Raw genomic sequence first — 17836 nt, 5'->3', positions numbered from 1 at the left:
GGGCAGCCCTGCTATTTTGAAAAGCAATGTTAATTTAATACAGGTGGCTGGCATCTTTGCCTTGCTATGGGAAAGCTGGACAGCGATAACATTGAAGAGGATGAACAGTTTTAAATCTGGGACTCTTTGCTATGATGTCAGAGGTGTATTGATCCCTCTAGAAAGACAAAAAGAGAGACCCTTGTGGACTCGGTTCAGATGCAGAGTCGTGTTGGGCTTTACTGCTGGAGAGGCTTCTGTTTGCCAGGAGGAGTTTACAGCCACAGAGGGATTGTTGTGAGACACCGATAGGTGTTTGGTGAGAGCATGAAGAGAATGATTTAAAAAATTTGGAATAAGGTAAAGTGAAAACTTAAGGTTAAAGCATTGAAGAGTGACGGTTAAAAGTATAAGAACTGCTGGGAACCTAGATTTGTAGATCCTGCATAGCCAGGCACAAGATGAAAACTGAATATAAATATGACTGATATCTATAAGCTATAGAATTGGAAGTGAGAATCAATCTGAAAATTTTCTACCTGAAAGAGGTTAACTAGTTTTCTGATCTATATTTTATTTATTTATTTATTTATTTATTTATTTATTTATTTATTTAACTTTTAATATCAGTATCAAGTTAATGAGTGAGAGGTTACCAGACTGTGTACTGAGTCCAGGTAAAGTGAAGACATTTGGAACTCAGACACCGTAACATTTCCCCTCAGAGTCACTGCATAAACTGAGACATCGCTACCCAGCGCTCTGAATTCAAGGCTTTATTCCTAACGTAAGCAGTGTTGCAGCTCTGGTACTGAGAGACCTGTGGCGGTGTCCATGATGTTGGAGCTGGGTTTGAAGGAATAAGAGACTGTGATTTGTTTCCTTTCACCATCTTCACTGATCCAGTATTGCTGATCCCTCTGCATTAAGTAGATAGGGCTTGCTGCAATTATTTTTTAATTTTGTACCTAAGGTGAGTAAGTTCAATTAGACACTGAAGACATACACCGAGCAAGATATTAGCACTTGCGGAAGACTGTGAATAGTATAGACAGTTACATTCTTGTTATTTTATTTAAAGCATAGGGAAGAGTTTTCTTTTTTCAGGAGAGGAAAGGCGTCTGAGGACAGCGTGCTCCAAGGTTACTGAACGCCAAAGGAAGCAAGAGGCAGTGGAGGCAAAGGTCACCCTCAATAGTTCAGCAGCACCAGCTTTAAATGCTAGCCAACGCCATCCAAGCCGCCGGAAGGAGAGGACCACGCTCCTGACTGTAACAGATAAGGAGGTGCACTCACTGGGACACAAAAACACAAAGCATAGAGAAAGAGAGGAAATGGGCAGGCATTAACAGAGAAAGCAGAAAGAAAGAAGGACAGAGCACAAATTACTTACTGTTTCTCGCAGGGTGTACTTTCTTTTCATCAGGTGAACCTTGATAACACTGATCTCATCTGCAGGAAAATGGAAAGGGAAACATACAAGTATCAAATCCTTGGATTCATCTTACATTTCATTGCTTTTGCAAACACTGCAGTGAACTGTAAAGTAGGGTTATTGAGTGAATAATTACAGATTTCATGTACAACTTGTACAATGCCTAGAAACTTGTACAATCGATATTGACAAAATTGTTAGTGGTGAATTGTTTTTGGTTTTTTTTTGTTGTTGTTTCTGTTTAACCTCATTTATTTTAAACAATAAATCTCATTATTCACTAGTGGAAGCAATCCAACCATTTATTATTCCCTGCTTCCCTTCCCAACCTCCGGGAGCATCACTGGCTGGATGGGATTTCCCAAATACTCAAAATTACCTGGTCGGGAAGATGTCAACGTCAAACCCCTTTGGATTGCAACCTTGACTCCAGTACCACCCGCATAGTCCAGCTTTATTCATCATAAGTGGAGCGAGTCGTCATTACACCAGTTGCCTCTTGGGGGCGCTACATTAAGTCGAAGCATCCAGTTCTTCTGACTGGGCTCGCTTTGCCTTTAAAGGAAAACAAAACAGGGAGTTAAGGAAGTCTCAGAAGGAAGCTAGTTTTTATAATTGTAAATTTTCTTTATTTTTAAAACCCCTAACTGGCAAAAATAGGAACAGTAGGATGATGTAGGGACCAGAACTGACCCTCCTCAAGAATCCTCCTCGCTAATTCTGCTCTGCACGTTCTGCAGTTTCCGCCTGCTTCTTTGGACTTCCCATCTCAGTCACAGCTGAGACTGGAATCTGGTGCCATGCAACTCCCTGGGGGTGTTTCCCTCTGTTTTACATTCCCTCCCAATTTACTTTTAATCCAGTCATTGTAGTGATGGTCCTAGGCTGGAGGCCATACAGCAAGGCTCTGTCAGGGAGGATAACTTTCAAAAAGTGCGCGTGGCAGCCAATACGCGTGTATATGGCTGCGCGTGGTTTTATCATAGTATTTTATATCCCACGCCTATGATATACATACATTTGATAAAATATGCATATCTTTACCTCTCAACACGTGCGCATGTAGGCTTACGCATGAATACATGTAATGCGTTGAAAGCGAGGATTTCAGTGCATTGAACGCATGCACCTTTCTGACCTATTTTAAAAATATCCGCACGCATATTTTATGCGCAAGTAAAGTAGGACTTGCTCGCGTATACTGAGATTTGCACGCGGTAATTCGGCCAGTTCTAAAACACGCGTGGGTCAGGGAACTTGCTAGTTTTGCAAATTAGTCCACCAGTTCGCCCAATCCTTCATCCAGGTCATCGAAACTGTCTTGGATTTTTATCCTCAACTCCCTCTCCGTTCACCCAGACTTCGCGCCCAGCCAATGGTATACAATAAACATGTTTAATATCACTTATGCCAGACAATTAGCAGGTATAAAAATACGCGAGTAAGTTGGCAAGTGTAAAGTGTTGGCCCTGCCCTGGAATGCCCCTACTCCGCCCTTTTCACATGAGTATAGGTGCACGTGTAAGTGAATCGGTAACATTTTCTATTTTTATAGATCCTGGAATGTGTGAGTAGAGACTATGTACATGTGTGTATGCGCTAATTTTTGATCCAACACACACCGAAGTAGACCTTGCACTCTCAATTATGACCATCAATACAAGTGCAAGAATGAAGTGAGTTTCTGGGAAAGTTTTCAAATTGATTATTTATTTAATATTTTCATTGCGGCTACTCCTTGTTTAAGATACAGTCCTTAGATAGAATCCCCCAACACGGTCCCGTGTTTCGCCACCCGGCTGCCTCGGGGGGGAATAATTTAAACAAGTATCTGAAAGCACAAACATACAAAATGCCCAGGAACTGAATTAGTACCTCACAGACTATTGGCATCAAGGTGCATAGTTATATAAACACATAATGTACCAATTCTCAAAGAGCATACCTGTATCAAACTGACATGGATTCTGATCGGAGTGCACCTACGGCGTCTTGCCACTGTGTTTAAAAGCGCTCCCTTTGAGTGCGAAAATCACCTTAATTGTTTACCGGCTATAATGTCCAAGGAACGCCGGCCTGACGTGCCGACGTCATTGTCCTTATATGGAGACTGCAACTGGGTATACCCCGCTGACGTGATGACGCGTAAACTAAAGCGTAATGACATATGAACACTAGCTAATGGGGAATTGCGATACTGTACGGGATAGTTCGCTCAGCAAAGGACTAAAGGAAATGATTCCACTCGATCTCACTGTTGAGACCGTGTGGTATAATTGTATTAAGTCGGAATATCCATTTTTGTTCATGCCGTAAAAGAATGAGGGGAAAGTCTCTCCTCTTGCTGGGGGTAAAACAACCTCGAGTACAAAAAAATTGTAAGTCAGCTATTGTATGAGATTTTTCTATCCAATGAGAAACTAGTGGAGCATTCTCCTTACTGATATTAATACTTGATCTGTGTTCAATTATGCGGGTTTTTATGCTAATTTTTGGACATTCACCTGCTGGGCTCCGAATCTGGCCATTGGGTGTCACCGTCAAGCAAGGGCAATGATTTCTCTCTCTCTCCTTTTGGGCTGCGAATGCTGCCTTTGCCTCAGGCGACTCGAGCAGCAGAAGACCTGACTCGGGGATGGAATGGAGGACCTTCCACTTACCACCTGAGCCACCTGCATTATTCGTCCCCCTACTCCCCTTACGGTAATGTAAGCAGTTGATATTTGAATAGTCGGCTCCCACTGGCAGAGGAACTTTCAAGGGTAAAAAAACCCCAAGAAAACGGAATATAAAACCAAAATTCATTTGTTCTGTTCTGGGCTCGCTCCAGGTCCTCATTTAGAGGAGGACACCACAAGGATGTTTTCTGGTATTTCAGAAATGCATTTCAGACACTCCAGAGCCTGAATGAAATGCCATGGAGCCTCTCCAGCACTGACCTGCTCCCTCTCTCGCAGCAAGACGTGCCAAATGCTTTGCACTGATAAAATCCACTGGAAACAATTATCTATTAGAAAGCCCCAGCAGCATTCAGTCACTGAAACTGCTTTATTGCCTGCAGGCCCTCGCCTCGCTTTCTGGCGCATTGCATGCACGGTAGATTAGTAGTTGAACGTCTCTGCTGTTGGCTGGAGGGAAGCTTTGGTTCTGTTGCAGAAGTGCTGGGGGCTGGCTATGTGCCTCTTAAAACCTAAGAGCATTGCAGCTTACACATTAGCCTTGACCGTGCTGGCTGTTTTGTGTGCGTCAAGGGTTCCCCGTTCACTCAATGCTTCCACAGTGCCGTAGCCTGTTTCCAACTGGAGATCTCGGGATTTGAATCTGCAGCCTTCCTGCCTCTGATGTAGGGGACTCTGCTGCTGAGTTAAAGGAGCTGATTACATAGGAGAAGAATCTTACCTAGTTCAGCCTGGTTCCTCAGATCCTTCCCTTTATTACCCATCCTGTCACATTGTCCTCCCCTTGGAAAGCGTGCATGGTAGCAGTTATGTGAGATAGCCCAGGACCTCCTAACTTACATACTTGCATTTTAAAACCTAAGGATTTTGTTTCGAATATTTGCATTGAATTGGTGTAGCCTGGACTGTTTACTCTGAGGTCCAAATTCACCCACCTGCGACCCTGCAAGTTAACCAGTTATTCTTAACCGGCTAACCAATGCTGTATATTCATTTTACAGCTGACTGGACAAGCTATGATATATTTGCCTGACTATAAAAATAGATAAAATATTCCAGATTTGGCAGGCAGTTGGCACACATGGGACGTGGCGAGGTTGCTGACTTGCACCTTATTAAACTGGTGGACAGATATAGAAGTAAAATTAGGACCCTTTGGCATGTTTTGATAATGTTTATTTCACCAATGTAAGAAGTATCTAAGGATGATGATGCAGTTGACCTTTCAAGACCAAATGGGTCTCTTCTTCAGATGTGACTGCAGATGGAAATGCATGATATCTGCTTTAGTCCGATTTTACCTTTGTCCATTTTTGTTAGTACATACAATAATGCATGGTACGGTAACCATTCTTCTGTTAGAGCTCACTTTTTCTTCCATTGCTTGGCTATGCATGATGCCAGGAAACTCAGAAGTAGGCAAGGCGAAATCCAATGGTTTCCAAGCCCGGCCCAGCGACCCCGGTAGCCCTCTCTGGGTTTTCAGCGAGCAGGCACGAGATGTATTTGCATACATTAGAGATCCAGTTCATGCAGCTTTATCTCATGCATATTAATTGTGGTTACCCTGAAAACCCAACTGTGGGAGTTACCAGGATGGGTTTGGAAAGCCTTAGGCTAACCATTTTTCACTTTGATGTTTTTCGAGTCCAGGCAGCATGTTCTGGGAAAAGCTTTGGAAAATTGACCTGCTAGGGTCATAGAAACAGAAATGAGAGCAGAAAAGGACCAAATGATCCAACCAGTCTGCCCGGCAAGCTTATGCCAGTATCTGCTGCACTGTGCAGGTTACCCCCGTGCTTATCAGTTTACCAGACCGTAAAAGTCAGGGCCCTCGGATGCTGTTTGAATCCAATTTTCCTTAACCCTTGCCGTGGAAGCAGAGAGTAATGTTGGAGTTGCATAAAAAGTATCAGACTTAGTGACTAAGGGTAGTAAGTGCTGCATCTGCAAGTTACCCCCAAGTTTATTTGTTCCCCAAACCGTAAAGGTCGAGGCCCTTGTTGGTTGCTATCTGAATCCAATTCCCCTTTTTTCATTCACTGCCGTTGAAACAGAGAGCAATGATGGAGTTGCATTAAGCCTTGATACTGTTATTTTTTAACGGTAGCAACTGCCACACCAGCAAGTCACCCCCCAGTTACCCCCATGCACTCTTTTCTTCATTCCCATTCTCTAGCCTCTAGGGATCCACAGTGTTTATCCCATGCCCCTTTTAAATCTTTCACTGTTTTCATCCTCACCACCCTCTCCCTGACTAAATATTTCCTGTCATTGGTTCTGAGTCGTCCTCCCTGTAGTTTCATTTCATGACCTCTAGTTCTATTGATTTCTTTCCAACGGAAAAGGTTTGTCGATTGTGCATCATTAAAACCTCTCAGGTATCTGAAGGTCTGTATCAGATCTCCCCTGCACCTCCTCTCTTCCAGGGTGTACATATTCAGACCCTTCAGCCTCTCCTCTTAAGTCTTCCAATGCTGACCCCTCACCAATTTGGTCGCTCTTCTTTGGACTGACTCTATCTTGTCTTTATCCTTATTGAGATATGGACACCAGTATTGAATGCAGTACTCCAGGTGAGGCTTCACCAAGGACCTTTACAAGGGCATCATTACCTCCTTTTTCTTACTGGTTATTCCTCTCTCTATGCAGCCCAGCATTCTTCTGGCTTTAGCTATCACTTTGTCACATTGCTTCGCCACCTTCAGATCATCAGTCGCTATCACACCAAGGTCCCTCTCCCAGTCTGTGCGCATTAGTCTTTCACCGTCCATCACATACCGTCCCCAGGTGCAGGACTCTGCACTTCTTGACATTCAATCCCAGCCTCGAAATCTTTGACTACTCTTCAAACTTCCTTAAATCACGTCTCATTCTCTCTACTTCTTCAGATATGTCCTCTCTGATGCAGATCTTAGTATCATCCGAAAACAGACAAACTTTACCTTCTATCCCTTCTGCCAGGTCGCTCACAAAGTTATTGAACAGAACCAGTCCCAAAACCGATCCCTGTGGCACTCCACTTATCACCGTTCTTTCTTCAGAGTAGGTTCCATTTACCATTACACATTGTCTCCTGTCAGTCAACCAGTTTGCAGTGCACGCTACTATCTTGGCACCCACTCCCAAGCTTCTCATTTTATCATGAGTCTCCTATGTGGGACCGTATCAAAAGCTTTACTAAAATCCAAGTAAATCACATCGAGTGCTCTTCCCTAATCCAAAAAAATCAAAAAAATCAATCAGATATTGTCTGACAGGACCTTCCCCTGGTGAATCCATGCTGCCTTGGGTCAAGCAATCCACCAGATTGTAGATAGTTCACTATCCTTTCCTTCAGCAGCGTCTCCATTACTTTTCTCACCACCGAGGTGAGGCTGACCGGCCTCTAGTTTCCAGCCTCCTCTCTGCTCCCACTCTTGTGAAGCGGGACCACCACCGCTCTTCTCCAATCACTCGGCACTGCTCCCATTTCCAGGGATCTATTGAACAGGTCACACAGCGGAGCCGCCAGCACATCTGTGAGCTCCCTCAGTATCCTGGGATGTACCTCATCAGGCCCCCATGGCCTTGTCCACTTTCAGTTTTCCTAGCTCTTCCCATACATTCTCTTCTGTAAACGGAGTTTCGTCTACTCCACCCCTATCCACAGTCTTGTTAACTAGCGAAAGTCCTTCTCCAGGGTTTTCTTTAGTGAACACCGAACTGAAGTATTTGCTTTCCTAGTGTGTAGACAGATGGGCTCAGAAGCAGTGGAGTTTATGCTCCCCTGCCAGCAGATGGAGACGGCACAAGCTGACGTCACAGTATATATAACCCTGCTGTGAATCCAGCCTGCCAGTATTCTCCATCTCCAGCAGATGATGGATTTGCATCTCCCTATGGGGATTGCTTTGAGCTTTTTGAAAGGAGAAATTTGAAATTCTAAATTCGGGAAAAGAAAGCCCTGTTCTCCTGTGGTGATACTTAAAGGTCCCTCCCCAGTTGAGAATTCCCGAGGTGATTTCTGTGGTCCCTCAGAGGTGTGCCTTGGTCCGGTAGCTGGGTTTCCCAGCGTGGACTTAACTGCTTGTACAGCTGAAAGGCAGTGGGTACAGGAGGCCGAGCACGGCAGTGACAACAGATGCTCTCTTCCCCCTGCAGCTGGAGGCCATATCTGTACTCAGCTGGTAAACGCTGAGCTCAGGTAAGGTTTAAAAAAAAGAAAAAAAAGAGAAAGTTTTACCTGAATCAGAGACAGTTAGAGGAGTACCAGGACTTCCTCTGGTCTCTGTTCTCAGCGTCCAGTGCCAACATTTATTCCCACTCCCATTGGGGTTGGGGAACTGGGCAGGTTGAGCAGCCCCCAGTGGGCTAGGCCCAGCTCGCTTTGTTCTTGCATGATGCGTGGTAGGCCACGCATCATGCGTGCTCTTGTATGTGTTCTGCTGCCCTCTATAGGCCGTCGGTGTGGGCAGTGTGTCGGTTCTGCGCACGCATTGTGTGCTCGGTTTTTGGACGTGCTGTTTATGCGCACATCCTTTTTTACACGCTTAACTTGGTGCATGCTTGACTTGGGCGCCTTGCTGTCCTTTCTTCTAAGTGCTTATTTTTTTGGCACAATTCATTTTTGAGCGTATGCCATTCTGATGTACGTTTACCGCCGCGATGGTGCCGGTAAGTAAGAAGGCTAACTGTCTTCCTATTTGTGTTGCCTGTCATATTAGGGCTTCTCAGCTAGACCTGGTTTCTAACCTGTGTCAGCTCTGCTCAGAAACTCAGGGAGAGTTGTCTTCCTTAGATTTTGCTAAGCCTGGCTCTTCCCATTCTGTTGATGGGTTGATCACAGCCTTGAATGGGGGGACGCCAGATCTTGGTTCTCCCTTGACTGGCTTCTCTGCTGGAGAGGGCAGTTCTGTGGGACCACATCTCAAGAAAGTATAGGGTGATATTCCATTTATTTTGTTGTGCCCAAGAAGGAGGGCTCCTTTTGTCCCATCCTGGATCTCAGAAGGGTCAACCGTCATTTGAAGATGACTCATTTTCGCATGAAAACCTTATGATCTGTAATAATGGCGGTGCAGTTGGGGGAATTTCTGACCTCTTTGGATCTGTCAGAGGCTTACCTTCATATTCCCATCCGATCGTAACACCAACGCTTTCTATGCTTTTTAGGTGTTGGGGTGTCATTATCAGTTTTGGGCACTGTCTTTTGGTCTAGCCACCGCTTCCAGAATATTTTCCAAGATTATGGTGGTGGTAGCGGCAGCCTTGTGAAAAGAAGGAATCCTGGTGCACCCGTATTTGGACGACTGGCTGATTTGAGCCAAGTCTCACGAAGAGAGCCTCCTGGTGACACACAAAGTGATCTCCTTATTGCAGGAGCTCAGTTGGGTGGTGAACCTGACCAACAGCAATCTTCAAGCATCTCAGTCATTGGAGTATCTGGGGGTCTGATTCGACACGGGACAGGACAGAGTTTTCCTACCAGAAATTTGGATCCAGAGATTGATGTTTCAAGTGTGTCAGTTGATGAACACCATACGCCCGATGCTGTGGTCCTACCTACAGGTACTTGTTTTGATGTCAGCTACCCTGGAAGTGGTGCCATGGGCAAGGGCGCATATGCGTCCTCTTCAGCATTCTCTGTTATCTTGTTGGAGCCCACAGTCTCAGGATTATGTGGTTTGGCTCCACTTGTCGATGGAAATCTGCTCCTGCCTCCAATGGTGGTTGCAGGAGCGTCATCTGAGAAAGGGAGTTTCCTTGTCCTCTCCAGTCTGGTTGGTACTCACTACAGATGCGAGTCTCCACGTTTGGGGGGCTCACTGTCTGGAGTTAACAGCCCAGGGGCACTGGAATACAGAAGAGTCTGGCTTGGAACATCAATCGCCTAGAGGCCCGGGCAGTACAGCTGGCATGCTTACAGTTTAGCCACAGACTGCGGAATCAAGTGGTTCTAGTGATGTCAGACAACGCGACGATGGTGGCCTATATCAGTCGCCAGGGAGGAATCGCGAACCAGCAAGTGTTGCAGGAAATAGACCAGCTGATGGAATGGGCGGAAGGTCATCTGCAGATAATCTCAACCTCTGACATTGCAGGAAAATACAATGTAAGAGCAGACTTTCTCAGCAGGGAGAGCCTGGACCCAGGAGAGTGGGTGTTGTCAGCTGAGGCATTTCAGCTGATTGTGGATCACTGGGGCCTTCTGTTCCTAGACTTACTGGCAACTTCTCGAAATGTGAAGGTTCCTCGCTTTTACAATTGCAGGAGAGATCCATGGTTTCTGGGAATAGGTGCTCTCGTACAGGTCTGGCCGGAAGACAGATTGCTTTATGCCTTTCCTCTGTGGCCCTTGCTGGGCAGGATAATTCGCAAGATCAAAGGCCACAGGTTGCTAGTACTCCTGGTGGTGGTGACGGACTGGCCCCAGCATCCATTTTATACAGATTAGCGATGGCTCCTGGCGGAGGCCCCCCCTTCATCTTTCGCTGCACATGGATCTGCTTTAGCAGGGACAGTTCTTCACGAGGATCCAACTTGATTCTGTCTTACGGTTTGGCCCTTGAGAGGGTTCGATTGTTAAAGCATGGTTATTCTTCTGTGGTGATTGTCAGTTTACTCTGCTCTCGCAAGTTCTCCACTTAATTGGCTTATGTGATGGTTTAGAGAGATTTTGATGCCTGGTGTGGGGAGCGAAGTATTCTTCCTCGTTGAGTAAAGATCCCCCTCATTCTGGATTTTTTTGCGGGATGGGTTGAATAAAGGCTTGGCCCTTAATTCCTTGAACGTGCAGGTTGCGGCCCTTGCCTGTTTCAGAGGCCTGGAGAATGGTGGTTCCTTGTCGTCTCAAACTGATGTGGCCTTTTGAAGGGAGTGAAGCATCTTAGGCCTCCCTTGAGGTTACCGGTTCCACTGTGGATACTTAATTAGTGCTAGCCCTACGTTCCAGCCACTGTGTAGTCTTTCCTTACAGATGTTGACTTTTGAAGACTGTGTTCCTGGTGGCTAAATGTTCTGCGCGTCTGATTTCTGAGCTGCAGGTCTTGTCTTGCTGTGAAACGTTCCTTCGGGTGACTCCAGGGGTGTTACAGCTGCATACTGTTCCATACTTCTTTCCCAAAGTAGTTTCGGACTTTCGTTTGAATCAGTCCATCTTGCCATCCCTGGATAAGGTCAGGGATGTGGAGGAGTTTTGCCTTTTGTGCTCCTTGGATGTTAAGCGTCTTGGCGTGCGGTATCTGGAGGTCTCTGAGTCTTTTCAAAAGATGGTTCACTTGTTTGTTCTCCATGGCAGGAGTAAGCAAGGCGCTCTGGCTTCACGAGCTACCATAGCTCATTGGATTAAGGAGGTGGTCATGGCCCACGTATGTGGATGATGGAAAGTCGTTGCTTACTCAGGTTAGGACTCATTCCACTAGGGCTCAGGCAGTGTCATGGGCAGAGGTTAGTCTGTTGTCTGTTGTCAATTTCTGTCGAGCTGCAACATGATCCTCCTTACACACTTTTTCCAGGTTTTATCATCTGGATGTGCAGGCCCGGGAGGATGCAGCCTTTGCATGTGCAGTGTTGACTGGACCGCGGGCAGCCTCCCACCCTGTTGGGGAGTAGCTTTGGTACATCCCACTGGTCCTGAGTCCATCTGTCTACACGCTAGGAAATGGAGAAATTATTTCCCTGATAATTTTGTTTTCCTTAGTGTAGTCAGATGGACTCAGCTTCTCACCCTGGGCTGCCGCCATGAATGTGTCAATAGTCCTCCTGTGGGGCTCTGGGTCCCAAGGGATTACTGGTAAGTGTTCATTGAGTTCCTAGCTTGGGGATCCTAGACTTTTATGTGAGTTCAGTGTTTATGGTTGGTGTTCTGTTTTTAATCATGTTTTTAATCAAGTTTTTTGCTTGTCTGTCCACAGTTGCTTTTGAAGAGAATATTAGCAGGCTGGGGGGTCACTGCAGGGTTACATATACTGTGACGTCAGCTTGCTCCATCTCCATCGCTGGCAGGGAAGCATAAACCCCACTGGTCCTGAGTCCATCTGTCTACACTAAGGAAAATGAAATGATAAGGTAAATAATTTCTCCATTAATATTTTGATCATTTCTTCGTTTCTCTCCACACATTGATATTTGTCACCTTTCAATTTCACTATATCACTTCGGGCCTCCCCTTCTTTTTTTGATGTATCTGAAAAATGTTTTGTCACCTTGCTTTACTTCTGTTACGGCTATGGCTGCTGTGCAACCGCCTCACCACCAGGGGTCCCTCTAGAGCTGGATCTCCTGACAGGCCCAGTCCATCTCCCTTCTCCTCTCTATGTTCTGGGCTGTCCCTTATAACCCTGCCTGACAGTTCCCTCAGGGCTTCGGCATCGAGCTCGCCTGGGCTCCCTGCTCTAGCCTTCCTTCCTTGCTTGCTGTGCGTTTGGTCCCTGGACCTTGCCTTGCCTTGCGCGGCCTTCGGGCCTTATTCCTTGCCTTGCCTTGCCTTGTGCGGCCTTCGGGCCTTATTCCTTGCCTTGCCTTGCGCGGCCTTCGGGCCTTATTCCTTGCCTTGCCTTGCCTTGCGCGGCCTTCGGGCCTTATTCCTTGCCTTGTCTTGCCTTGTGTGGCCTACGGGCCTTCTGCCTTGCCCTGCTTACGGTGTGTGGCCTACGGGCCTTCTGTGTGTGTGTGGCCTACGGGCCTTCTCTGCCTTGCCTTGCTTACGGTGTGTGGCCTACGGGCCTTCGGTGTGTGTGTGTGGCCTACGGGCCTTCTCTGCCTTGCCCTGCTTACGGTGTGTGGCCTACGGGCCTTCTGTGTGTGTGTGTGGCCTACGGGCCTTCTCTGCCTTGCCTTGCTTACGGTGTGTGGCCTACGGGCCTTCGGTGTGTGTGTGTGGCCTACGGGCCTTCTCTGCCTTGCCCTGCTTACGGTGTGTGGCCTACGGGCCTTCTGTGTGTGTGTGGCCTACGGGCCTTCTCTGCCTTGCCTTGCTTACGGTGTGTGGCCTACGGGCCTTCTGTGTGTGTGTGTGTGGCCTACGGGCCTTCTCTGCCTTGCCCTGCCTACGGTGTGTGGCCTACGGGCCTTCTGTGTGTGTGTGGCCTACGGGCCTTCTGATCTGCCTTGCCCTGCTTACTGTGTGTGGCCTACGGGCCTTCTGTGTGTGTGTGTGGCCTACGGGCCTTCTGACCTGCCTTACCCTGACCCAGCCTGAACCCAGACACTGCTACTTGCCGCCTGCCTTGACCCAGCCTAGACCCAGACACTGCTACTTGCCGCCTGCCCTGACCCAGCCTGAACCCAGACACTGCTACTTGCCGCCTGCCCTGACCCAGCCTGGACCCAGACACTGCTACTTGCTGCCTGCCCTGACCCAGCCTGGAACCAGACACTGTTTCTAGCCATTCCTGTCTCTCTCCACCTGGAGCCACCCTGCTGGGTGGTGTTCACGACTCCTGACCGGAGCCCATTCGTAACAACTTCTTTGGCCATCCTTTCTTCTGCCTGACTTTTTGCTTTCTTGATTTCTGTCTTTGGCTCCCTCAGTTTCACCAGATATTCTTCCCTGCGTTCCTCTTTTTGGTAGCCTCTATATTTCTTGAAACCTGTTCTTTTTGCTTTTATTTTATCAACCACCTTCTTTGAGAACCAGATCAGTTTCTTATTTCTCCTGCTTTTGTTTACTTTGTAACATATAGATTTGTTGCCTTTGTAATTGCTCCTTTTAGTTTGGCCCACTGTTGTTCCAACTCTCTCATTTTCTCCCAGTCTTCAAGTTCTGCCTCCAGATGTTTCCCCATTCCCACAAAGTCTGTATTTTTGAAGTTCAAAACTCGGGTCTTTTGTGACACTTCTCCGGATCCTATTTTCAATATCAAACCATTCTGTTAGATGATCACTGGTGCTGAGATGGGCACCCACCTGGACATTAAGAGACATTATCCCCGTTAGTCAGCACTAGGTCAAGTAAAACTCCCTCCCTCGTGGGTTCCATTACCATTTGTTTGAACAGAGCCTCTTGCAGGGCATCCACTTATCTCTCTACTTCTGGTAGATTCCACAGAAGGGATACTTCAGTCAATGGCAAATGAAAGTCTCCAACAGACAACACTTCTCTTCTTTCCCACCTTTCGGACGTCTTCGACCAGATTTCTGTCCAGTTCTTCCGTTTGAGTCGGAGGCCTGTAAACCACACCAGTAAAAATGGGGTGAACTATCATCTGTGTTTAGGACGGCCCATAATGCTTCTTCTTTACCCATCATTCCTTGCATTTCAGTTGCTTAGATATTGTTTTCAACAAAAAAGAGCTACTCCTCCCCCTTTCCTGTCCTCTCTGTCCTTCCTTGACAAGTTATAGCCCGGTATGGCCGTATCCCAGTCATGAGAATCTGTGAACCTCGTCTCCATAACAGCAACAGTGTCCAAGTCCGCCTCCACCATTAGGGCCTGCAGGTCTGGGATTTTTTTTTTTTTGCCCAAACTACGAACATTTGTAGTCTTAGCTTTCCAGTTTTTCTCCCTTGATTTGTTGCACTTCCTAGACACCTTTTCTGCATTTTTGAGCTGATTGATGATATTTTCTCCTCCCACTTACAGCAGGGAACTTCTTTGAAGTTTCAAAGCGCCAGAGAAACTTAATGCATAGGGGGTAGTGACAGGATCGGGTGATTTTCCTTTCCCTTCGTGCAAAGGTGGCGTGCTTATCTGAGAAGCAAAATAAACCATCAGGGCCAACAATGTGTCGTCGGCGGAGAGATGTTCCTAACACGCCAGCTCCTGATACAGCAAGTTTCACTGCATTTATCTAATAACCTATAGAAGGGGGAGACGCACAGTACTAATGTATTACATATTGCAAACAAGTTCGGCTTTGCTCGGTTCCCTTTTAAATGCATATGGCAATCTCTCAGCCTTTAGATTTTCCCTAGGTAAAATACTTTATGATGTTGTATCTCACAATTTTTAAAGCCAAGTACTTTTTTTTTTTTTAAAGGGAGGTTTGGCTTGATTCCTGCACAGTCAAAATACAAGACACTTTCTCATCTTGTTTTTATCCTCCATGATTTTCTTTTTATTATTATTATTATTATTATTTTTGGCTTGCCCGGATGACCAGAAGTTTCACTTTTTTTTTTTTTTTCAATTGCTGGAAGTCCTTACTCCCACAGGTGCTTTAAATGTCTGGCCTGTCACTTCAACGTCTATCTCAATACGTTTGGTCCTTCATGCAGGTACAGCATGAAAGATTTGTGCGGCTCCCTCGCCACACAAGAATGGCCACAGTCAAAGGTGTGTCAAGAATATAGTTGTTATGGGGGGAGGGGGGTAACAACCCAGTATAGGGCAACCACTGAATAATATCTATGGGAGCTGTCCTGAGTTAGACAAGAAAATGTTTTGAATGATTCTCCCGTTGGAAATCTTCCTTAAATTAAAGAAGCAAAATGGCTTTAGTGATTGTACACCCCTGGGCATGCAGACAAAAACACAGACCAGGGTCCGAGGCAGCCTCACAGCTCAAGATGCCACATACATAAATATATATCTATTTCATTTTAGAACGTCAAAGATCAGTAAATGTGCAAAGCCATGCAGTTTTATAGCTTGTGATTTCTTGACTCTGCCGTGATGTAGAAAGTCATTGTCAGACTTCAGTAGTTATTTATTATTACAAAAGGATAAATGAAAGTCAGTGACAAAGAAATACTTGAATTTTTAAGGCTATGAACACACAAAAATGTATTCTCCTCCTTCCCGTCTTAGGCGTTCTTAATGTGCTCAACAACTACACATCCGTCTCTTGTCACTTTTTATCTGCGCACGAGCGGACGCTTAAGCGCGTAAATCTCCTCAGCTGCAAAAAATTACGCACGTAACCCAAAAATTACGGGGCTCATATTCAAAGGCATTTTACCCAGATAACAAATAAAAAAAAAAAAAAGAATAAAAAAAACAAAACCATTGTCTGGTCCCTGTTCTGCTGCTGCCGAAAAACCCCCCAAACCAACCCCATCTCCCGGGCCCTTCCTCAATGGCCCCAGCCTTTCCCGGACCCTCTTGTTCCCACCAAGTCAGCAAACGCCATCTAAATCTTTACTGGGCAGGATCCACCACTGCCGCCGTTTCAAATGGCAGCAGCCCAAGGCTGGCGCCGCTCTTACTTTTGTCCATGCGAAACGGCACTGGCAGCAGCGACAGGAGATCATTTCTGCCTCGTGAAGGTTTAAATGGGGTAAGACTGTGTAGGGAAGGCTGGGGGCACTGGGGAAGGGCACGGGGGGGGGGGGGGGCAGGGTTGGCAGGGAATGGGCAATTAAAAAAAAAACCGAACCCATTTTGTTTTTCTTTGTTTCGTTTTAAAAACGAAATGGGAGCGTTTTGTTAAAATATTCCTGTTTCATTTCAACAAACCCACATCCCTACTTCACCCATCATTCATGACCCTTCATTTGTGTAGTTTTCTTTTTATTATTTTATGTTCAGAAATAAAAACTGCGCTGTTTCTTCACTAATGCCGATAAATCCGGCGTTGGTTTTAGTCACTAAAAACTAATGCCGAGTTTATCGACGTCGGTTTCCCTTACTGCCGTACTGTGGTCATGAAAACTGCGCTGTTTCTTCACTAATGCCGATAAATCCGATGAAGAGAGGATCACTGGTCACTGATGTATTAAGTTAGTCCAGTAAAAAGGTATCACTTACAGCTTGTTTGTTGACCCTTAAGTTCATGTATCCAAGTGGACCAACACAGCAACCAGGAATAAAATAAACAGAATTTCTCCCAGTTGTATAATAATGCAAGTGCATTGTGCTCTGAACATTCGTGCTGAGCTGGTAAAGTGACTTGAAAATTCTGCTTCTCGGCTGCTTGGAGGATTCGTCTCAGTGATAGCTCGTCCCCATTCTGCTAAAGAGGGCCAGACCAACTGACATCTCTGCTTCTGCTGCTGGGCACAGGATGCATCTGCCCATTTGTTAAGAAATACTATTTGCAAACTGAAATGCTTTTTTTTTTTTTTTAAATGGCAAACTACCTGTAAAGATTTAAAAAGTAAAATCCAGCCAGAATGGTACTCTGAGCTGGTCTTGGGAAGGGCAGCGCATTGTGCAGACACTAGGGTCGGCGATCCCTTAAGAGAGTGCTGTTTCAGCGGAAGACCCACAGAGGGGAATAAAACGAGCAAGAGAGGGAGAAGATAAGGAAGGGAGAGGAGATCAGGGTTCTGGGAGGCAGCGTCCATCCACTTCTTATTCTCTCCCCCCCCAGCAGTGAAACAAGACATGCTCATGGGCCACGAATCTGAGCTGCCTGCTGACAAAGGGGTCGATGCAATACGCTGCGCTGAGCCGAGCGCACTCTTAACGTGCAGTTGGACGCGGGTAGAATAGGCGCTAATCGATCCCCTAATGCAATAAGGGGATTAGCGCATATTCAATGTGCGTCCAACGCGGAGTGAATGTAATAGCGCTCATCACATGCATGTAAATGAGGCTATTAGGCATTCACTCCTGATGCAAAAAAAAAAATGTGCGTCTCAGACGCACATTTAACTGTCATCTACTAACGCCTGCCAGGAGCAGATGTTAATAGATGTGCGCATCAAAAAAAGAAGAAAAAAAAAAATTTGGCAGTCGGACCCATCACAAAAACTGACGCCGAGTTTAACGGCGTCGGTTTTCGTTACCTGCGGGCAGCCACGAAAACCAACGCCGAAAAATCCAGCGTTGGTTTTCGTGACTAGGTCACTGAAAACCAATGCCGAGTTTATCAGTGTT

The 17836-nt window shown here is 46.1% G+C and overlaps 1 long non-coding RNA gene across 1 annotated transcript in view; it reads right to left on the bottom strand.

Annotated features, from left to right (window-relative positions):
* Nucleotides 1-1371: 1371 nt before the first annotated feature.
* The window catches only part of LOC115091872, a 58641-nt gene continuing 42176 nt past the window's right edge, over nucleotides 1372-17836 (bottom strand). Inside the window, exons 2-3 of the long non-coding RNA XR_003856833.1 lie at nucleotides 1794-1969; nucleotides 1372-1431 (exon numbers count right to left, since the gene is read on the bottom strand). This is a non-coding gene — a long non-coding RNA (uncharacterized LOC115091872). The remainder of the gene's footprint in view (nucleotides 1432-1793; nucleotides 1970-17836) is intronic.

The sequence above is a fragment of the Rhinatrema bivittatum genome, chromosome 5 (genome assembly GCF_901001135.1).
Source record: "Rhinatrema bivittatum chromosome 5, aRhiBiv1.1, whole genome shotgun sequence".
Lineage (NCBI taxonomy): Eukaryota > Metazoa > Chordata > Amphibia > Gymnophiona > Rhinatrematidae > Rhinatrema > Rhinatrema bivittatum.
The sequence above is the reverse complement of the archived record's forward strand: the minus strand, read 5'-3'. Positions and strand labels throughout refer to the sequence as shown.